We start from the raw sequence: 22,903 nt of genomic DNA on the forward strand, positions 1-22,903 counted from the left end.
CCAAGAGGGGACCCGTGTCAGCAGCGCCAGGCAGGGCTGCAAGGAGCACGCCTTAAATCCATTCCACTAAGTGCTGGGGGCTTTATGCGCCATGGGACTCAGTTCGGGGAAAGGCCTTTTAATAAGTCATTATTAAGACCATTTGCCTTTTCACATTTGCATATATAATTCTTGAAATAGCTCTTTCCTAATGAGCCCGGATATTGACATTCAACAGAGTTCTCTCCCCTTCGAGGCCCATCATCCCTGTCATAAAGCTGCCCTGGTGAGGGCCTGCCTGGGAGGGAGACGGGAGGGTAGAGGGGTTTCCAGTCCCCCCAACAAGGCCGAGGGAAGCTGCAGGGCGAGTTCCTGGAGGGACCTGGCTTTTCTCGGTATATAGAGGGGGCTCTCCAGCAGCGGGGGAGAGAAGCAAAAGGCGCTGGGTGTCTCCACTGCTTGCCTCCTTTGGGGGGGCGGGGTGGGCTGGTGGCCACAGGAGTCCTCAGGTGTTTTCAGACTGTCAGGAGTCAGGACAGCAGCTCCCAGGTGCAGCCTGGCAGCCAGGGCCTCAGCCCTTAGCCCACAGCTCTCTTGTGTAGATGCTCTCAGGCCGTGGTGGGCTGTTTATGGGGCCCAGGGCGAAATAGAAGTGGGGGCGCCCGGTTCAGAAGGCCTTCAGACTTCCAAGGCAGCGACGGCCAGGCCTTGAACAGAGCGTGGGGCCCCTGTGGGCTCAGCTGGGCCCTGTGAGTCTGCCCAGGCCTCACACCTGTGGAGCTGGCCCTGGGTGTCATCGTCCTTCTCCTCCTCTCCGTTGCCCATTTTTCAGGAAAATACAGAGGAATGCAGAGGTCACAGTCCCACTGCTTGGCCTGGACCAAGACCAGACCAAGACCAGAGTGGCCTCTGGGGCTGTGGGGTGTTGTCTGCATGGGAGGGGCTGGGGGGATGCCCGGACAGCGAGGGAAGGCCTGAGAGTCCTGGGCCTGCACCAGCCACCTCCAGGAGACACCAGGATGGCTGGGGCCACCTCCTTTCTCTCCCGGCACACAACACTGGTCATTCACGTCTCAGCTGCTAGAGGGCAGGAGGTCTGAGTATGCCAGTCATCAGTACCTCCTGCTCCTTCCTTGGGCAGGACATGCTGGGGTTGGGGCATGGTGGATGGTGAGGTGGAGGGTCCGGCTCCTGAGCTCCAGGCTTTGAGGGAGACAGACTCATGACTCAGCACTGTGTGAGTGCTGGGAATGTTCCTGGGACAGAGAGCACAAACGGAGGCCTCTCCACGCCCAGGGAAGGGAAGGGACAGCACGGGAGGCCACGAGAGGCGCCAAGTGGCCAAGAGCCTGGAGTAGTCCAGAAACTGAAACAGCTCAGAGGGCCGGGCTGGGCAGGGAGGGCACTCAGGCTTCGGAGAAAGGAGGTTGGAGGGCCCGGTAGGGACAGGCCCAGACGGCGTGGTAGGAATGTTTCCAGCGCAGCCGAGAGGTGGTGTCACCATCCTAGACGTGTTTTCAGAGGCTCCTGCTGGCTGCAGTGCACAGGATGGAGGGAGTGGCAGCGGGGACCCTGGTCTGGGCCAACCTCTCCCTCTTGGGTGAAGAAATGAGGAAAATCCAACAGTGGAACTCACACGATCTTGAAGACTAGGAGGAAAAGAAATGTTTCCCTGAAAATGCCAAGTGGCTTTGTCTGCTTAGCTTCTCCATTAGCTTGAATTCAACCTGAAGGTATTTGCATTTTAATTTTAATAGCAGTTGCAGCTATCTGAAGAGGCCGGGATCTTCATACGCACCTCAGCAGTGTTTTAGAGACCTTTCTCTGTCTCTCTACCAGCAAAGTGTGTGACAGTTTTCTTTTAAAATCTTTTTGCCGGGTGCAGTGGCTAACGCCTATAATCCCAGCACTTTTAGAGACCGAGGTGGGTGGATCACTTGAGGTTAAGGGTTTGAGACCAGCCTGGTCTACACAGTGAAACCCCGTCTCTACTAAAAATGCAAAAAATTAGCTGGACATGGTGGTGGGCACCTGTAATCCCTGCTACTCGGGAGGCTGAGACAGGAGAATCCCTTGAACCTGGGAGGCAGCAGTTACAGTGGGCCGAGATTGTGCCACTGCACTCTTATCTAGTCTGGGTGACACAAGCAAAACTCCGTCTCAAGAAAAAAAAAATCTTTTTGTGGCCCTATGGGTGTAACGATGTCTCTCTGTTGCCCAGATGCGTGTTTCCCTGGCTGCTCGTGACTTTGAGCATCTTTTCAGGTTTGCTGGATTTATTTGCTCCGACTCACTTCTGCCCATTCATATCTCTTTCCCACTTTATCGCTGGGCGTCTGGCTTTTTCCTGTGGGTTCATAAATGCTAATTGTATATTTTAGGCATTAACACCTTATTGGTCATCTGCGTTAAAAACATTTTTTGTACATTTTTCTTTTTTGTGATAGCTTTTGCCATACACATATTTTGAATTTGCTAAACTTTAAAAATCAAAGCATACACAAATACAGATGAGTACACACTTTAGAAGTGTGTACTGCGATGAATGTGGACACAGCGAACACACCCATGTGATCTGCAGGAAATCAAGATAGAACACGGGCGCCTCCTCCCGCCCCAGACAGCGATTGACCTTTGGAGGTGAACCCCGTCCTAACTTCCGGCTTCACAGATTAGCTCTGAGCCTTATCTAGGTGAATTCACACTGGCTGTGCTCTTTACTGATTATGAAAATAACACGGTCATTTACAAATGTAGGAAACATAGCATAGTATAAAGAAAAAGCCCTTGGTCTGTGTGGTTTAATATACTTTCTACGGTCATCATCAACTTCTGCTTTGCTTCTTCTGTGAGTTGCCTGTGAGGTCTTTACCTCTTTTTCCTACTGAAAGCCTGGCTTAAGAAAAACGCTGTTAAAGCACCTTCCTGTAGGAATGAACTCCTGGATCTGAACTCCCTGATGCCTTTGCTGCTTATATTTTTTCCTGATCTATTATTTGAGATGTGAATACTTTTCCATTTTAGATAAAATTTTCCTCTGTTATCTGTTTTCATACTTGCTGTGAAATGTTTCAAAGGGAAATGTCTGTTCTCTTTGAAACTCATGTTGAAACTGAATCTCCGAGGTAACAGTAGTGAGAGGTGGGGTCTTAGGAGGTGGGTAATCCCTTTGTGGACTGGTAGATTGATGGGTTCTCACGGGAGTGAGTCAGTTACCACGAGCGTGGGGCTGTTGTAATGGCCATGCTCTGATGCAGCACGAGGCCCTGGCCAGAAGCCCATTGATGTGGCCCCTGAACCATAGACCTCCCAGCCTCCAGAACTGGCAGAAACAAATTCTATTTCTTTGTAAATCCCCCAGCCTCAGATGCTCTCTTATAGCAAAGATGGACTAAAACAATGTAGTACTTTAAGAGATCTTATTGGACTTACTATAGAGTCAGTGAAGTGCTCGCCTGGATTTTTTTTTTTTTTTTTGAGACGGAGTTTCGCTCTTGTTACCCAGGCTGGAGTGCAATGGTGCGATCTCGGCTCACCACAACCTCTGCCTCCTGGGTTCAGGCAATTCTCCTGCCTCAGCCTCCTGAGTAGCCGGGACTACAGGCACATGCCACCGTGCCCAGCTAATTTTTTGTATTTTTAGTAGAGACGGGGTTTCACCATGTTGACCAGGATGGTCTCGATCTCTTGACCTCGTGATCCACCCGCCTCGGCCTCCCAAAGTTCGCCTGGAGTTTTCTTTTAAGATTTTATGACTTCTTTTCAACGTCCAGCTCGTCAATCTATTTGGAATTTTCTTTGGGATATAGTTTGGAGTGACACTCTAACTTGAATTTTTTTCCCAAGAAGTCACATTTTTAAGCACTTTTTTTTTTTTTGAGACCGAGTCTTGCTCTGTCCCCCAGGCTGGAGTGCAGGGATGCAATCTTGGCTCACTGTAACCTCTGCCTCCCAGGTTCAAGCGATTCTCCTGCCTCAGCCTCCTGAGTAGCTGGGATTACAGGCACGTGCCACCACACCTGGCTAAGTTTTGTATTTTTAGTAGAGATGGAGTTTCACGATGTTGGTCAGGCTGGTGTCAAATGCCTGAACTTGTGATTCACCTGCCTTGGCCTCCCAGAGTGCTGGGGTTACAGGCGTGAGCCACTGAGCCCGGCCTTAAGCACTATTAATTGAAAATTCCACCCTCAGTCTAATCATCCGGCTCCTTTGTCCACACGTTCAGCCTGCACTGGAAGCATCTTTTTTCGGGTGCATCCTCCACTTGTCATCGGCCTATTAATTTTTGCACCATTACGTTCCTATTTTTATGGATTTCTCACTTGATTGAATATCCCCAAGGGCAAACCTCTGTCACCGCCCCTCTTTCTAAAAAGTTCAGTTGTTCCTATCCCTTTCTTCTTTCATCTTGAGAATCACTCAGTCAAGGTTCCGCAGGGGCATTCATTGGACTTACCTACAGTGTGGTTGGTGGGAGGCACACCCTCTCTCCTCATCATTTCCCCCTCCTCACATCTCACTGCGGGGAATCGAGATTTTCCGTTTGCTGCGGCAGGCATCTTTCCTGCTGGAGGCTGCCAGTGCTCTGAGTGCTAGGCGAGATCATCTCAGACATCTGCGCCCTCAGGGACTTGTGCAGCGCTTGGGACATTGTGGGGCTCGTGTGTGCCCCTCCCAGGGATGGATGGAGCGGTGCACTGGGGGCAGATGAGAGTGCTCTCCTCCATTTTAGAAATTAACGTTGCTGTGTAAAATTTTATTTTACAAATGGTTCTCTTGCTGAAAAATGTTTGAGAACGTGTACCTTTGTGCAAAAGACTAAGCCGCGAGTAGTGAGATGAAGCTCTCAGCTCCAGGAAGGGAGATATTGGAAATCAGGGAATTTTTCTGGCAACCTCAGCTTCCCAACAAGTGGGTGGTCTTCGGATCCACTTACACATAAAACCCAGGCAATGTTTAACTCTTTTAAAGGGAAAGGGGTGTAATGGGAGTGGAGGTGATCATGAAGCGTCTCTTTTCATCCGGAACATTCCAGTTGAGCCATTTCACCATTCTTAAGGAAGAAGGTTGAGGGCAGCAGTGGCGGACGGGTGGTCTGGGCACGGTGAGGTCACCCAGGGGGCTCCCTCACCAGCTGATGTAGGTGGAGAGACAACCTTCGTCTTCCTAGAAGCAGCAAATGGGGTATATTCTCTTTTTGTGGTGGCTTCAAAGAGCGCGTAAGAGTTTATTTCCCGGTGCAAATTTACTAGCAGGACTTGATTCTTTTTCCTCCTGCCAAAGGAATTTCCATTCAGTATCTTCTGTTGATGCAGAGTTGATTTCAAGCAATGGTATGGTCTTTGATGAGTCTCACCGTTAAAGGGAAAACAGCCCTTTTCTTTCTTGTTCCTTCAGCCCTTACTGATAGTAATTGGCTGTTGCCTCTTACGATTTCTCCAGAGAAATGGAAATAGCAGCTCAGAGTCCTAAAACAATGTCCTTTGATCTAAAAGTTCCAGGAAATAAAACACCTTTGCAGTTATGGAGTCCAGACAGGGACGCATTTCCAGAAGGTCCCGGCGCTGGGCGGCTGCCCCTAGCACGTCAAGTGTGGCATCCTCAGGCCACCACAGCGAGTCCTCCGTGCAGTCTGGCTCCCTCTGCTTGCAGATGTCTGCCGATGGTGCCAGGGATGACACGCACCCTATTGCCCGTGACTCAGCACATGTCCCAGTGACCTATTCCCAAGACTATCGCGACAGCCTCAAAGTGCCTCCTTTCCCCAGCCTCTGCCTGCTCAAATTCACCTTCCCCTGCACTGCAGAGCCTCCATGTGAAGTGTGGAGATTCCTGCCCGGGCAAGCCAGTCGGGGCAGGGGCTGCTGGCAAGGTCTGGTTTTCTGGGTCCTGGAAGCCCTGCTCATCCGGAGGATGGCCCATCATGCTGCATTCTCAGGAAGACAGCATCCTGTGCCAGGGGCCCTCTATATTCCCGGACCCAACACCAGGCACCTTTGCTAGTCAGGTAAGATGTAACTGGCTGTCACAGGCTGAGCTGTGTGGCACCCAATTCCTATATTGAAGTTCTAACCCCAGTGCCTCAAAGTGTGACTGTCTTTAGAGAAGTAATGAAGTTACAGTGAGGTCATTGGGGTGACCCTAATGACTTGGGTCCTCACAGGAAGAGGAAGTTGGGGCACAGCACTCAGGGAAGGATGCCCAAGTGAGGACGCAGCGGGAGGACGGCGCCTGCAAGCCAAAGACAGAGACCTCAGAAGAAACCACTCCTGCTACGGCCTTGGTCTTGGACGCTGGGCCTCCAGAACTGTGAGGACACCTGCTGTAATGCCCCTCGTCCGGGGTAAGTTGTCGGGACAGCCTGCACGGGCTACTCCACGGCCACCCAGACCTCTGGGGGCTCTTTAACCTCTCGCATGAGATGACGGGATTCCTTTAGACCGTCTAAGCCACCAGTAGAATGGGAACTGGTGTATTTAAACCAGCCAGTCACGCAGATCGCAGAGTGAACTCAAGTCGTGGTTCTCAGGCAGGGCTGTCTATGGGGCCATCTTCCGTCTGAGCTTTCGCAAATGTGATGCTTGGGTCCCGTTTTCATGGTTCTGATTAATTGGCCTGAGGTGCGGCTGGGACTTCGCAAGCTTCACAGATAATTCTCATGATGGCCGTTCTGTGTATTCTACCTCGGCCGCCAGGTCCCCGTCAAGAAATGTGCTAGACACTCTCCTCCTGGAGCTGAATGCTCTGCTTGGAGGCTGGGACCTCTCTGGGTGGTGCGTGTCTGTGAGGGGCTCTGCGAGGGGATTAAAGACCCTTGTTGGCAGGAAGACTCATTTCCTGTGCGGTGGGAACAGTATTCTCCTAGGCCACACACGCAAAGTTTAAAAAGCAACTATTTTTTTATGGGTATTCCTACTTCATGAAAAAGATTCCCTGAGCCCAACAATTAGGATATTTACACTTTTCTGCCTGTATATTATGCTTTAGTAAAGAGTTTCAAAAATAATTATTAGTTTTCCATAAGCAAGCTTATTTTTGGAATCAAGGCTCCACGGAGCCTGATAACAGAATGTCTTCTGGACCATTGTGCAAACTCTGCCAATCCGGGGTTTCTTCCCTCTGTCTTTCTGGGCTGGGTACAGGCTCTGCTGGGATGGGATGGCCCCTGCCTGGTGTGGATGGGGGAAGTGTCGGGCCCATCTCTCTGGGTCTCAGCGGGCCCCTGCCATGCCCATTGCCAACTGGCATTGATTCTGGCTGAGCTGCAGTGCCACCTCCAAATCCCAACTTGGGAGTCACATCTCTCTGCATCTCTATCTGGGATGAGATCAAGCTACTGGCTGGGGGCCCCAGAAAATGGTTGAGTTCCAGCCAGCTTGAAGGCTCCTCCCAAGGGGAAGGCAGGAAAAATGAGGGTGTTGGGCCACTGGGGCAGGAGCTGGGGTGGGTGGGCAGCGGTCGGCTGGCACAGGTGTGAGGACAGTACCCAAGGTCCCCGTGGCAAGTGTCTGGGCAAATGTCAGTGCAGGGCACCGGTATGGGTGCCAACAGTCCCTTGTCTCCCCTCCCACTCTCCTCCCACCCTGGAGAACCTTGGTGGTGGGTGGAGAAGAAGAAGCGCCAGGGTAGAAGCAGATGGTCTCCTCTGCCCCACCCTGCTGGTGCAAGGACTTTGTGTGTCAGGCCTGAGCTGGGGGTGGAGAGAAGCTTTAACCTGGTGAAAAGTTCCAGTTTTAATATACATCAGAGTAGACAGAGATGGGGACAACACCCACCTTCCCACCGGGCCCCTCCCAGGCCAGCTCATTCAGAAATGCAGCGACCCCTCTCTCCGTGCAGGACCTTGTCTGTGGCCAGTGGGATCCAGGAATCTGAGGCCTCTGCTGACTCCTCAGCCGCTGGACACACAGAGCATCCTGGGGCTCCTGAAGCCCCTGGAAGTTCACATCTCCCAGTGGCCTCTGCTCCCTGGGTTGCTGCGTGCCGCTCCTCATCTGCATCTAACCTCGTTGTTGCAGATGTGAGGCCCAGTGCCTCCTCGCACTGTAGTGCAGTGTGCACACGGCAGAGTCCTTGTGGATGCAGAGGAAGGCATGGCAGTGCAGCTTTGCCAAGGCCCCCTCCTGGGCTCCCTGGTGGACATCCACTTCTGTCCTGTAATTTGTCCCAGGCCCTGGCTTCTTGCTGATGTCAGGGCAAGGACACTGGAATTCCCTGGGAATCAATGCTTGTGGCACTGGGGGGTTCTGGTCTCTTGCAAGCACTGGTCAATGGGAGATGGAGTCAGCCGTCACCCTTCCTCCCTGGCTGGGTGGTCCTGGGCCCTGGCTGTGAACTGCCCGGGGTGCAGCCTGCTGCACTGCTGGTCTCTGGTTAGCCAGCACCATGCCCTGGTGCGGGTTCTTCCTCCTGATAGGGGAAGAGGGCCAGGGAATTGCTGGGTGGAGGAGAAGAGTGGGTCCCTGGTGAGGGCTCCACCCCCGGGCCTGTGACCACAGACCTAGGTGAAGACAGGCACTCCTGCCTTCACGCCCAAATGTTGCATTTCCCATGACCACCCTGGCCTGCCATGCCCCCATTCTGTGCCTGTAAGAGCCCCCGAGACCCTAGCAGGCTGGCACACAAGTGGCTGGATGTCGAGAGGAGCACACTTCAGTGGAGGAGCACGCGGGTGGCTGGGCGTTGAGAGGAACCCCCTGCACACGCTGGCACGCTGGTAGACCACCAACCAGCAGAAGCAGAATGACGTGGAATTTAGCTCAGGGAATCAGAGGCGAGCCCAGGCTGATGAGCAGCCTGACTCCAGAGGAAACCCTTCCCTCTCCATCCGGCTGCTGGCTCACTGGTCTGCTGAGAGCCACCTCCACCCAATAAAAGCCTGCGCTCCTCCAAGCCCACATGTGATCTGATTCGCCCGGTACACCAAGGAAGAACCTGGGATGCAGAAAGCCCTCTGATCTTGTGACAAGTCAGGGGGCGTAACTGAGCTGGTTAACACAAGCCACCTAGAGATGGCAAAACTGAAAGAGCAGAGTGACACATGCCCACTGGGGCCTCAGGAGCTGAAAACATCCACCCCAGACACAGCCGGGGCGGAGCCCATAGCCTGCCTGTCTGTCTGTCCCCTAGAGGTCTGAGCAGCAGAAGAAGTGACAGCAGCATGAAGAGCAGCATGAAGAAGTGAGTCACATCCCACTGCACACCCTGCGAGGCGGACGAGGGAACCTTTCCTGTTTCATGCCCACTCTTGCTCTTATTCCTGTTGGGAGGAGTCACAGCCCCCAACGGAGGATGACCCAACAAGCTCTGCGTCTTAGGCTCTGCTTTCAGTGGAAGCTGAGGTTGTGCCTCCTGCGGTTCTTGGTTCAGCTGATGCAGGGCAGCAGCTCCAGGCCCAGGGGTGCTGCATCTGGGGGGTGCTGCATCTCGGGGGAGCTGCATCCCAGGGATGCTGCATCTGGTGGGGAGCTGTGTCTGAGGGGTGCTGCGTCTGGGGGATCTGCCTCTGGGGGGTGCTGTGTCTGGGGGGAGCTGTGCCGGGGGTGTGCTGCGTCTTGGGGGGAGCTGTGACTGGGGGGGGAGCTGTGTCTGGGTGGAGCTGCATCGGGGAGTGCGCCTGAGTTCTCTGACCCCCAAGGAGATCAAGATTGGATTCCCTGTTGTCCCACAGGCACTGAAGACCCCAGGGCTGATCTGACCACCTGGAGCCACCTGGGGCTACTGCCACACTGGGCTCTGCTTCAGCCTCTGAGGCCGCTGCAGAGGAACCAGCCTGGACTGAGAGCCCTCTGAGCTCTGCCTTTCCCATGGTTTCTCTATTGGGTGGACACGGACCCTGGGGGCTGAGAACCCCTGGGGGCAGGCTGGACAGTGTGAGCCTGGGCTCTCAACACAGACATACATTTCGGCATCTCTAGTTCTTCATTTTACCTTTAATCTTTATTAAATTACTATCGTAACTAACTCACTCTTGATAATGTTCACAAAGTGGCCTAGCTGAAATAAAACAGACCTTGGAGCCAGAAGAATGGAAAGAAATTTCCTATTTCCCACTTACTTGCTGTGTTACCTGGCACAAATGGCATGGCCTCTCTGAGCCTGTCTGCACTTTTAAAAGAAGGTAGTGACACCTGCCTCATGGTACAGCTGAAAGGGCTAAGTTAGATGAAATGTCAGGATGCCAGTGGTACCTATGGTGATGGTTACTGTGGTGGGTGTCATTTGTGTTGAGCTGAGCAGGTGGCCAAGCGCCAGTCCCGGGCTGTATCTGTATCTTCACAGAAGATCAAAACGTGGGGGCCGGGGAGTCCTCTATGGATGTTTCTTCTGAACAGGAACAGTGTGTGAAGTCAAGCGGGGGAGCCCTCCCTTTCCAGAAGCATGTCATTGAAGCAGTGCCCCTGTGCAGACTCCCCGCAGGTCAGCGCTGGCGGCCCGGCGGCCTCCCATGGAGAGCCCCTCCTCGCAGCCACCTTGTCCCAACTCCCCCTCAACCGCTCAGCCCACTGGGGAGGAAGGCAGTGAAGTTGTAAAAACTTGCTTTTTGGAAAAATAAGAATTATGGGGAATGACATTAATTTAAAAGCTTTTAAGGAGCCAATTCACCTGTGAAAGTGCTCCCCAGGTGAGCGCCTTCCTGTGTGGAGAACCGCCTGGTCTTTAAAAGGATTTTAATTAATGTTGCTGAGAAACACGCCGATGGCATTTAAGTCTGAAGCTAAAGAGCAAAGGTACCAGCCAAGAGTTTTATGATGTGGAGCGGTTGAAATAATATTCCCGTGCACTCAGCCTCCCCACTCAGTTCTGGTCACGGCCAAGAGTAAGTGCCGGAATCCTCAGCGGCCTAACCCCGGCCCTCAGGACAGAACAGAAGGTAGGCGGCCCCTGCCAGGACATGCTCAGTGGAATTTCAGAGGCACTTCAGGAACACAGCGCCTTCTCACCTTCTGCTTGTACACACCTCGAGGGTGGCAGCCAGTTCTCGGTGGCCTGCCCAGCATGCTGAAACCTGAACTGCGTGGATTGTCGCTGAGCAAATGCCAAGGCCTGAAGAGGACCTGGAAGAGGGCGGGTGAGGGGCAGCAGGGCTGTGGGGCCTGAAGGATCCCTTCTGGACGGCGAGCTGGGAACTGCAGACAGGTGTCATCTTGGCTGGAGATGGAGGGCATCACGTGGCTTCCTGTGTGGCCAGACCACCGTGGCTGGACCAGAGTTCCCAATGGCCTCTGGGAACGGCAGGGACAGTGGGGGAGGAGGTCCCAGGGGATTTTATTAACAGAGGGAGAAAGGAGGTAGAGAAAGGGAACGGGGACAAGTAGCTGAAAATATGCCCTGGAGAGCAGGTGAGGAGGCTGAGCAGGCAACTTCAGAAGGGATGGAAGAAAATGGGGACTGTGGAGAGTTGAAGAGTGTCCCCAAAAGATATGTCCATCCAGAACCTCAGATGTGACCTTGTTTGGAATAAGGGCTTTTGAGGATATAGTTAAGGTAACAATCTTGGGAGGAGATGGTCCTGGATTAGGGTGGGGCATAAATCTGAGGACAGTTGCCCTGATAAGGGACAGAAGGGGACACAGCAGCACAGGGGAGGAGGCCATATGAAGATGGAGACAGCTCAGAATGATGCGGCCACTAGCCAAGGGATGCAGGGGGCTGCAGGAGGAAGGAGAGATGCCCCCGAGAGCCTCTGGAGGGAGCAAGCCTCTGCACTTGGATTTCAAACTTCAGGGCTCCGTAGCTGTGAGAGAATAAATCTCTGTTGTTCTAAGCCACCGTTCATAGCCATGTGTTACAGTAGCCCAGGACATGAGTTTAGGGATACAGTCACACAGAAGAGACTTTCCCACAGTGGTTCCCAGAGTCCTGGATGAGGCGTCCTCCAAAGGACAGGTCACAAAAGTTTCTGCTGGTGATGAGTTTGGGAGCGGTTGCGTCAACGGAAGGTCATGTATGTGAGTGTGCTGCAGATCTCCAGGGGCTTTAGAATGTGGGCTTCTCAAACTTATCAAGATGGCTGTGTTTCCATGGCATGGCTCCTGATCCTTGTGTTTCTCACAACGCCCCTTGGGAAATACTAGTCTAGACCTGGGGGCCAGGGCCTCGGGTACCAGTCTGGACGGGGAGTCAGGAGGCTGCCCGCCCAGCTCTGCCAGTGACACAGAAGTGACTCTGGGGCAGCCCAGGTCCCCCGGAAAACAGAGCTAGAAGCCAGACTTCTTGCATCACCACTTTAGTGAGGATCGTGAACCCAGTGAAGGAGTGAGAAACGGCTGGGAATGCTGGCTCGTGCCTGTAATCCCAGCACTTTGGGAGGCTGAGGTGGACGGACCGCTTGAGCTCAGGAGTTCGAGACCAGCCTGGGCAACTTGGCAAAACCCAACCTCTACCAAAATACAAAAATTAGCCAGGTGTGGTAGTGTGTGCCTGTAGTTCCGGCTTCTCAGGAGGTAAGGTGTGGGGGGATTGCTTGAGCCCAAGGAGGTCAAGGCTGCAGTGAGCTGAGATTGCATAACTGCACTCCAGCCTGGGTGACAGAGCAAGACTCTGTCTCAGGAAAAAAAAAAGTGTGAGAAAGCAGAAAACAGAGTGAACCGTGATGGGAGAGGCCAGAGCTGCCTCACGCAGCTGTCCCAGCTCCACCACATCAGCCAGTTGCTGGGTCCTTGAGGGACGAGTGGAGGCAGGACCAACCCAGAACCTGCAGCAGCGGTAGGAAGGGTGGGCTGTGTATCTGCTGGGGGCCGGCCACGGCCTCCCTCTGCCCTCCCATATTCCATCGGCCATGGTCTGGTCCGAGGGCTACTGACTGCCCGTGCTTCTGGGTTGCGCTGTGAACTGCTCCAGAGCCTCCAGGGGCTCATCCAGCCCTTGCACAGGCGTGGTCATGGGCCCTGTTCCGTTGGCGTCATAAGAGGGGCCCTTGATTGCGGGATAGAGGCCACCCTGGCAGCAGCAGCTGAGCCTGTTGACTCTGGAGTGGTGCGAGCTGTTGCTATGGTTGTCCTGCCTGGGATGAGCCGCTGAGGTGGGAGGGACTGAGCAGGCCGGGAGAACGCAGTGGCTGGCCCAGGACAGTGTCCTTATTCCTGGATCCTCAAGGCCTCTGGCAGTTGGTGGGATCTGAGTCTGTTCCTGCCCTGGGTTCTGGTAATCCCCCAGGGCCGAAATCAAGAGAGATCACCAGACGAAGCAGCAAAAGAGAACAAGAAGGCTTCCTTCTAGCTCGTGCACAGGGAAGTCAGTGCCACAGAGGAAAGGGCAGGCGGGCCGCTCCCTGAGAGTAGCCTGTGGGTTAATTTCACAGGGAGGGTCTCACCAGGGCATGCGTAGGAGGGGTTTCTCTAGCGGCTCTGCAGGCTTCTTCATACGCCACATGTAACATTAGCATTTTAAGTCTTCACCCCTAGGCATGATTGTTAGCATGAAAATGAAGGAGCGGTGACTGCAGGTGCCGTTTAAGTCTAACTGCCATGCTGGGTCTGGGGCGTCCCCGGCGTCCTAATGCAGGAGCTTCTGGGGACTTTTGTTGCTGACTGGCTGGAGGTTTTGGGAGCCACAGCTGGAGTAGGGAGCTTCTGTTCTTTTCCTCAAAACCACATGGAAACAGGAAACCCACCAGCCTGCCTGCCTCAAGGCCACCGGGAAAGTACCTTGGTGAAGGCCAGAAGCCCTCCTGTCCTTTTTAGGAGGCTGAAGGTCTCCAGGCACCAGCATGGGCCTGGCCTGCCAAAGGCACCTGATTTATTCAGTGGACAGATAAGCACTTTTTCATGTCTCGTGAAGAGCAAAACGAAATTACCTTCCCCTGAAATTCTTACCACCAGCTCTCACTTCCCAAGAGACAGCATACCTCAGTGGTTAAGCTGAACCACCACTAAGTATGGAGCCGGAGGGCACAGGTTCAAATCCTGGCTCTGCCCCTGACCTTGGGAAATTTACTTCTCTCTGTGCCTGAGCTTTCCCACTTTTAAACAGGGATAAGAATAGTACTCCCTTTATAGGACTGTGGTAAAAATTAAAGGGGTCAACGGTCAGTAAAACCTTTAAAACAAGACTTGGCATGCCCTTTGCAAATGCTATTTTAGGTGTTTGCTAAAGAAATCTTACTGACGGCACTGTTGTGAAGGAAAATAAAGCTCGACTGCTCCAGCAGTGCCCTCTTTCCTCTTGAAGGCAGAGGCAGACATCCTGGGGAGGAGTGACAGAGGGGATGTATCGGTCAGGAAGGGGCCAGTTTGTGTGTGGTAACAAACACATCTCAAGTCTCGGCAGCTGGAGCACCAGAGATCTTTCTGCCATTCACTCTTCACCACACGTTGGTGAGGAGCTCAGGCTGACCCAGGATTATTCATCTGGTGTGTCATGGGCTGTAGTTGCAGCTGGAGGGTGACAGGCAGGGAGTCACACAAGGGTTCTGAGGAAGGGGTGTGCACACACCTCTTTGGTCAAGGTGAGCCCGTGTCTGCTCCTGGCTTCAAGGTCTAGGGAGGTGCAATCCTCCTGCATGGCCAGTAGAGGCAGGAGTAGACACACCTGCGAACACCCTGAGGCTAACGTCCCCTGCCCCAGGCGTCCTTGCCCAGATGACCTAGCCTGAGGCACTGAGGGCCAACAGCTTGCACGGTGACAGCCCAATGCCAAGGGCAGGTGAGTGCTGAGACCTCTGGGTCCCAGCTCCCAAGCTTCTCCTCATCCCAGGAGCCTTTCTTGCACTGCCTGTTACCTGGCTCAGGTGGCTGTGCCTATCGCTGGTGCCGCTGGTGTCTCCCTGCTGGTGCAGCTCCCTGGCACTCCCTGTGGACCTCACCTGTCTGATACATAAAGCTCGTCCAAGTGCTTTTTTTCCTTAAAACTCTCCGTTGGCTGCTTGATGTGCTTTGTCCAACAGGCCCCCCCATAAATTCCGGGGTGGGTCCCACTGAGCCTCTTTGGGTCTCCCAGTGTTGGCCCTGCCTTCCCTGAGACAGAAGTATCCCGCCGGCCTCCCTGTGCCTGTACCCCATGCACACCCACTCCCTGCTGTGCCCACTCACGGCCGCCAGCTCCCCCTTCAGAGCTCATTGGATGTCATTTCCGGTGCAGCCCTCACTGCTTCCATCCTGCCCCACTGCGGTGTCAGACCTGCTCCTGGCAGGCTCCACACTGTGCTGCATATCGCAGGACAGGAGACTGTGGCCACATGCTGTCCCAAGGCCCTCGTGGGCCAGCGAGGCTGTTGGCACGTCACCAACACCAGCTGCTGGCCGAGCAGTTGGTCAGTTGGGTTCTGCTACTGTTTTTCCTGTCCTACCTGTTGCCTGAAAAAGACAGCTTTCCTGCTCCCTGAAATGGGTACCCGACGTTTGTGAAGTGCTAGATTTTTCTCTCTTGAAATGTCCTTTGCCCCTCCTGCCAAGACCCCAAGACTTACACAGTCTGTGGGTCTGATTTCCACAAGGGCTGTAATCAGTCCCCTCTGCAGTGCCTCTGCTGTCACTGGGGTCGCTGTTAGGGGTTGTGGTCTAGTGTCCAACAGGCACGCTGGCCCACCCAGAGGTGAGCTGCCTCCCGGGTCCCGCTCCCAGGAGGCCTCACCTTGCTGAGGCAGCACTTCCCCCTCCCTCTCTGCGAAGCTGTGTCAGGGTCACCCCCACGATGCTCCCAGAGTCCTTGGTCCCCAATGCTCTCAAACCCACACCCCGCCATCTCCAAGCCTGACCCACCCAGGCTTACAAGGGTCAACTCAGGGCAGTGGGACCCAGAGCCACAGTCGGTTCCTTTTCTTACCTGAAGATTCGTGCTTGGAGGGTTCGGGCAGAATTTCCTTCTTTTCCCCACCTAACTTACATTTGGAGCGTTTTCAGACCTGTGGGAAGTTTGGGATGATGTGCTCTGTCCAGCAGGGCCCCTCAGTTTCACTCCTGATTTCCGTCCCTGAACAGTTCTTACAAGTGTTGCTGAGTGGTGAAGACTGAGCTTGATCCATGGGTAGCACTTTGGCCAGACTTTCTTTTTCAGTCCGAAAGCAGAGTTTCTGATCATGCCTTTTTCCTGGGCAGTGGAGCCCCCTTCTCGCCTTCTTCTAGGTGAGTGCCCCAGCTGTCCGAGGGGATCCACACTCCCGGGACGCCAGCTGTCCAGGGCTACCCACCCCATGCACTTGTCTCAGCCTCTGTGCTGGGCTCTTCTCTCCTTCCTGAGAGTTCTTTCCCAGGTGCTCAGTCCTTTTCTCTCCTCTCCTACTTAGGGACGTCTTTCGAGTATCCTGTGCCAGGCTGTTTCCCCTCCCTCACTTCCTCGGCTACTTCCCTCTCTCCAAAGCTTATCACCCTCCCTCACTTCTTCTCTTTTCTTTTCTTTCCTTTCATTTTTTTTTTTTTTAGAGCATCCCTCTGCGTTGCTCAGGCTGGAGTGCGGTGGTGTGACCTTGGCTCACTGTAGCCTCTGCCTTGTGAGTTCAAGCGATTCTCCCACCTCAGCCTTCTGAGTAGCTGGGACTACAGGTGTGCGCCACCATGCCCGGCTAATTTTTGTATTTTTAGTGGATACAGGGTTTCACCATGTTGGCCAGGCTGGTCTCAAACTCCTGGTCTTAAGTGGGCTGCCTGCCTTGACCTGCCAAAGTGCTGGGATTACAGGTGTGAGCCACCGTGCTCAGTCCCTTATTTATTTTCAAACACTTTATTTTCTTTCTGTTCTTCAGTATCAGTTGGTGTCCTCACTTCTTATTTGGAAGACTTCATTATCAATAAAACATGCTCATCTCCCAGTTTGCAAACGCACTTGCATCTATCTGTACCCAGCGTGCTTCCCGCCTGTCAGAGGATGAGCTACCCCTGCTGTGGATGAACCCCCTTTCCACACGTGCCTCACCTGTCAAGGGCTTTGCTCCTCAGTCACTGTCTACATCACCACATTTTCTTCAGTCTTAGGTCTTATGCATCACCTGGAAGATGTGCACAACAGCTGTAAACACACCCGTCTTAGCCCTGCCTCCTCTAGTCGCCGCCATTCCTGTGTCCCTTCAGCCTCATTTCTTACAAGTGTTGATGATCTTCCCTCACCTCTCTCCGCTTCTTCACTTCCCACCCACTCCTCAATACAGTCTAATTGGCTTTCACAGCCTCTGGGCCACTGAAACTGCTGTGAAGGTCAGTAATAGCCAGTCCCATCCTCATCTCACTCACCCTCTCTGCACCTTTGGTCACAGCCTTTCCTTGAAATTTCTCCTTTGCTTCAAGAACACCCCTCCCGCAGTTTCTCTCTGCCCTCAGCCCTCTCCCTCCCAGTCCATGCACGTGGCTCTTCCAGCGTCTCCAAGTGAGTGAGTCCTGAGCTCAGCCCTTGGCCCTTCTCTGCTCCAGCGATGTCCGTTCTCTGGGGGACGTCACTCAGCCCGTGGTGTCATACGGCATCAGCACCGTGATGACTATATATCAACCTTCCCCCTGAACTCCAGACTCAGATGTCTAAACTGTCTACTCTCCATCACCAACTCTATGTCCAATTGACATCTCACACTTAAAATATTCAACCCTGAACTCTTGATTCCCACCCCTGAATAAAACCCCACTCTCTCCTCCGTGGTCCAACCACAGCACCCATCAGCTAGTGCTCAGGCCACGATCTTGGATCCAATCTTGGCTTCTCTTTCCTCTCCTACCTGTATTTTCAGCTACCCATTGCTATGCAACAAACTATCCCAACATTTACTGGCTTAACGCCTAGCAGTCATCTATTATCTCTTAAATACTGTGGGTTGATTGGGCTCAGCTGGGTGGTTCTTTAGTTCTCGTGGTTTTAGCTGGGGCTGCATTCACCTGGAGGATCATCTGGGCCAGAATCTCCAGGATGGTTCCCCTCATGGCTGGCAGTTGGTGCTGGCTTTCAGCTAGGGGCTCAGCTGGAACCGAGTTCCTGGTGGTCTTCCATATGGCCTTTCCACATGCTTCACTTCTTTATGGGAAGAGTGTCAGAGAATGTGGGGCCATCTTTCAATCCAGCACAATCTTCTCTATGGCCACAAATAATTTACATCTATCTCCTAAACAAAGTCATTTTATTCTATCCCATTACAGCATCAGACTCAGTCTTGAGGGCCAGGATCTCATCTCTAAATCAGGTCTAGATATGGGTGGGGCTCCTTGATTAAAGCTACTTGGGTGCTACTTCTCTACATCAGTAAACTACAAAGACAATACTTGCCATAGTGAAATAACAGCCACCATTTATTTTCCCTCATGACTCCTTGAGTTGACTAGGCTTAGCTGGCTGATTCTTCTGCTCCACCTAGCATTGGGAGGGCTGTAATTGTCGAAGGCTGGGACATTCATTCACATTGCTGGTAGTTGGCGTTGGCTGTTGGCTGGGAGCTCAGCAAGGGCTATCAATCAGAGTTCCCTGGTTCTGCTCCAGGTGGCCTCTCCATCTTGGTGGCCAGAACAAAGGTGAAAGCTACAGATCTTAGGGCCCAACCTCAGAATTTATGCAGTGTCACTTTTGTCACAGTCTCTTGGTCAAAGCATGGAGCCAACCCAGATTCAAGGAGAAGGGAAGAAGACACCATCTCTGTGTTAGTCGGTTTTGCACTGCTGTGAAGGAATACTGGAGACTGGGTAATTTATAAAGAAAAGAGGTTTATTTAGCTCACAGTTTTGCAGACTGTACAAGAAGCATGGTGCTGATATCTGCTTCTGGTGAGGCCTCAGGAAGCTTCCAATCATGGTGGAAGGTGAGGGAGCAGCAGGTACATCACATGCTGAGAGAGGGGACAAGAGAGTGAGGGACGGGGGGAGATGCCACATTTTAATACAACCAGATCTTGCATGGAGGAAGAGTGAGAACTCACTTATGGCCAAGGGGATGGTGCTAAGCCATTCATGAGGGATCCGCCCCCATGATCCGGACACCTCCCACCAGGTCCCCTTCCAACACTGGGGATCACATTTCATCACAAGACTTGGAGGGGACAGACATCCAGACCATGTCAGTCACTTTGATGGAAGAAATGGCAAAGAATTTGTAGTCATTTTTAACCCACCACACAATCTGTCAGTAAGTCTTTTCAGTTTCACATTTGAGGAAATATGTATGTAACTGTAACACTCTACCTGTCATCCTCCCCCAAATCATCAACAGTTCTAGCTTGGAGCATTGCAGCAGCCTCCTCATGTTCAACCCGCCTCTCCCTTGCAAGCTTGCTACCATCCCCACGCGGCACATGCACCCGGAGATTGGCTGGGACTGTGGTGGTCTCACCTGAGGTCAGAGTGGTTCCACGTCTGCTCCGTGTACTCCTCATCCTGGGACTGCTGGCTGCCCGGGGCATGCTCCTCTCCCAGCAGAAGTGCAAGAACCACTTACATCCTCTGCTACCCCATGCCTGCTTGCACCCCAGAGGCCAAAGCCAGTCATACAACCCAGTCCAGCCCCAATGGGATGGGGAAGATGTCCTCCCCCATGGATGGGCGGAGTCGTGGAAGGGCAGGGGAGGAGGAGAAGAACGCAGAGATGCAGCACAGCCCGCCGCAGACTGCGTTTAGATTTGCTTATTCCAATAGTCAGCGCTACCTCAACGCTGATGTGTCCACACACCTCTCTCTCTCTATTTCCCTCTTTTTTATGTCTCTGTCTCTGTCTAATGCCAATGTCACCCAGGATCCATAGAGTTAGGGACTAGATACACGGTTCTAACAACTGATGGTTTTCTAGATGGCAACGGGTATATAAACCCTTGAGAATGTTTGTGCCATTTGATGCAGTAATTCCACTTCTACTACTTATTTTTATCTATCTTTCTATGTATCTATCTATCTATGTATCTATCTATCTATCTATCTATCTATCTATCTATCTATCTATCTATCATCTATCATCTATCCATCCAAGGTACAGTCTCGCTCTGTCGCCCAGGCTGGAGTGCAGTGGCATGATCTCGGCTCACTGCAACCTCTGCCTCCCTGGTTCATGTGATTCTTCTATCTCAGCCTCCCACGTGGCTGGAACTACAGACGTGCGCCACCATGCCTGGCTAATGCTTTGTATTTTTAGTAGAGACAGGGTTTCACTGTGTTGGCCAGGATGGTCTCCATCTCCTGACCTCATGATCTGCCTGCCTCGGTGTCCTGAAGTGTTGTCTACTTACTTATTTTTAAAGAACAATCAGAGACACAGACGTTAACAGGCCAGTGGGTTCCCGGCCTCATTATTTATAACAGGAAAACCTGGAAACGGCTTCTTCGTTCTCACTGCACCGTTTGGTGTTTTTCTTCGTGTGCCTGGATTTTCTTGCAATGTACAATTAATTGAGTGCAGGAAGAACTCCTGAGATGCCAGAGTTTCTCTATTTGTTCATTTTCCCTTCACTTACTTTTGCTTCGTGAGGGCATTGCCCTGAGCACTTAGTGTGTACTACATGCCAGGTGTTAAACAGCGCTATGGAGGCTCACGGACTTACGTTTAGAGCGAGGGAGACGGTTAAGAAGTAGGTAAACAGCCAGTAACGTGCATACGTGTAATTTGTGATAAGTGCTATAAGAAAGACATAATGCACAGTAGGAACGATGGGACCTCACCTAGGTCACGTGGTCAGGGCTGGCCTCCCTGAGGAGGTAGCATTGATGTTAACTCATAAAAACTTCCCAGCCATGGTAAGACCAGAGGAAAGCATTGCCGGCAGAGGAGGCAGCGTGTACCAAGGTCCTGGGGCAGCACAGATCTGGGTGTGGGGGAGAAGCCGAAAGGGCTGAGGGCAGGTCTTCAGAGAGACGTCCATTCCTGGCAATTACCTTTTATCCGATGACACTTCCCTGGAGACCCTGCAGCCATGGGCTCGGTCCAAGATCCCTGCCTCAAGGAAGGGGGGCCCTGCGAGGACCATAGAAAACAAAGGAGCCTGTTTTCAGCATTTCGGCTTCAAAATCAGCTTTTGAAACTTCCCACATGAGAGAGAATATTGAGAGGTTTTTGAAGTCTTAAAAGGTGAAAATGTTCTGTCTCCAATGTCATAAACGTATTTACATCATAAGCCACAGTTTTTGGAAGAACGCAGAATGGATGTGAGGCAGTTTTTCCACCTCACAACTTGATAAACGCTCTGCAGGCCAGGGAGAGAGAGAAAATTCAGAGAAAAAGCAAAGGAACCAGGACACGAAAACAGGACATGGGTCCTACCCAAGGCACGTCCTCAAGAGCGTCCTGAAGACCGTCATGGAGGCCCTGCAGAGGTGGAAGAAAACCAGTTCATAACCTCAGTGGACCACCATTTTCAGCCTGCAAAAGAGGTGGAGAGGCTGAGGAAGGGATGGTTGGAGACTGGAAGGTGATATCTTTGGGGTGTGCTGTGCAGGGGTTGGGGGCCCTGCCCTGGAGGAGGGTTTCATTCTGACCCTGGTTCTAGGGTGGCACTGGATATTACTCCCTTGCACTTGGGAGATGCTTAGACAGCCTGGAGCTGCAGAGTGGGGCCTTTGCCTGGGAAACACTGCACCCCCAGAATGCTTTGGTGCAGGCCCCATACCATGAAAGAGCTGGCTTGGAGTCAACTGACATCCTGTCCACCAGGGGCCACCCAGAGGCTGGGTGGACAGAAGCTAGAGATGGGGCCACCAGCCTAGGGCTGAGGGAGGGATGAGTCCCCCTGGCCTTTGCCAAGAGACTGAGATGAGAGATCGAGTAAAGGGATGGGAGGGGGATCTTGGTGAACTCACCAAAGGCGAAGCCTCGGCTTCAAGCTCCAAGCACTCTGACCCTAGGTCCACAGGACAGGCCAGTCAGGAGGATGGTTCTTGGGCCTCTCTGTCTCCTCCCTCCCCCACCCCTTAGACTTGGCAGGAGCCTTCTCTGCTTCCATCGTGTTCCTCCTCGAAGTACACATACTCACCTGCCCTGAGGAATTGGTACTCATCCTTTGGGACTGAGGTTGGCCATCAGTTCTAGAGACCTTTTCCAATCTCTAAGAGTCAGGCTTCTGCTCTGAGGCTTCCTAAGTCCACTGTGTTTGCCTGAATACATCACGTTATCCTACAGATGGCTGTGGACCTGTGCGTGTCCCTCACTGGATTACAGACTGAGGGGACAGACAGGATTGCCTGTGGCTGAAATGTGGGAGGCAGTGACGTTTCCTTAAGACTGCGTGTTTGAAGGGGCTGTGATGAAACACATCCACACCATTAGTAACATGTGGCCCATTAAAATTACGCCTTAGAAAAATATGTAGCAGTGCTAGAAAAGTTTCCTTCTATGTAAAATGCTGAATGTGATGATTTCTGCAGCAGTGTGGATTTATAGGAAGGACGAAAATGAGAAAGACTGACAAACCCAGTGCCAGCAAGGCTGGGGACGCGGGATGCAACCACCCTTGCTGTGGGCGAGTACATGGCGCATCACTTTGGGAAAGTTTCGGTGGCTTCTTATCATTTGACCCAATGATTTCCTGCTAGATATTGATCCAAAGAAAGAAAAACATGTGTTAACAAAAAAATGTGTACAAAAATGACTACAGCCATTTTGTATAAATGTCCCGAATTGGAAACAGCTCAGGCATTCATCACGAGGTACCTACACGCAGTCTGGGGCATAGCCCTGCGATGGAGTACTCCTTTGTGGAACCGGGCATGACTCTTGACACATACAACATACATGGACCTCAAACAAATATGCTGATTGGAAGAAGCCTTACATACAAGTTACATACTTATGGTCCTAGTGATCCAGTCTTCCAGAATAGCTGAAACGATTTTACGGTAAAATAAATCAGACCAGTGATTGTCTTTGTGGAATGCAAGCAGATTGGCTGGGAAGGGTGATAGTGCTGATCTATATCGTGACAGAAGGTTGGCTCACACATTTGTCAAAACTCAGCAGATACACATGTCATATTGTACATTGTATATAAATTTTACATCAAAAGAAAAAACAATTATTGAATTGTAATCAATGCTAAGCC

At 52.4% G+C, this 22,903-nt stretch overlaps 1 protein-coding gene across 1 annotated transcript in view; it reads left to right on the forward strand.

Moving 5' to 3' along the window:
* Positions 1-22,903, forward strand: part of ASB1 (ankyrin repeat and SOCS box containing 1) — a 127,821-nt gene that overhangs the window by 101,327 nt on the left and 3,591 nt on the right. Inside the window, exon 9 of the transcript XR_013519177.1 lies at positions 6,143-6,322. The gene's annotated coding sequence lies outside the window, so the exon portion shown is untranslated. The remainder of the gene's footprint in view (positions 1-6,142; positions 6,323-22,903) is intronic.

This window comes from Callithrix jacchus, chromosome 6 (genome assembly GCF_049354715.1).
Source record: "Callithrix jacchus isolate 240 chromosome 6, calJac240_pri, whole genome shotgun sequence".
Lineage (NCBI taxonomy): Eukaryota > Metazoa > Chordata > Mammalia > Primates > Cebidae > Callithrix > Callithrix jacchus.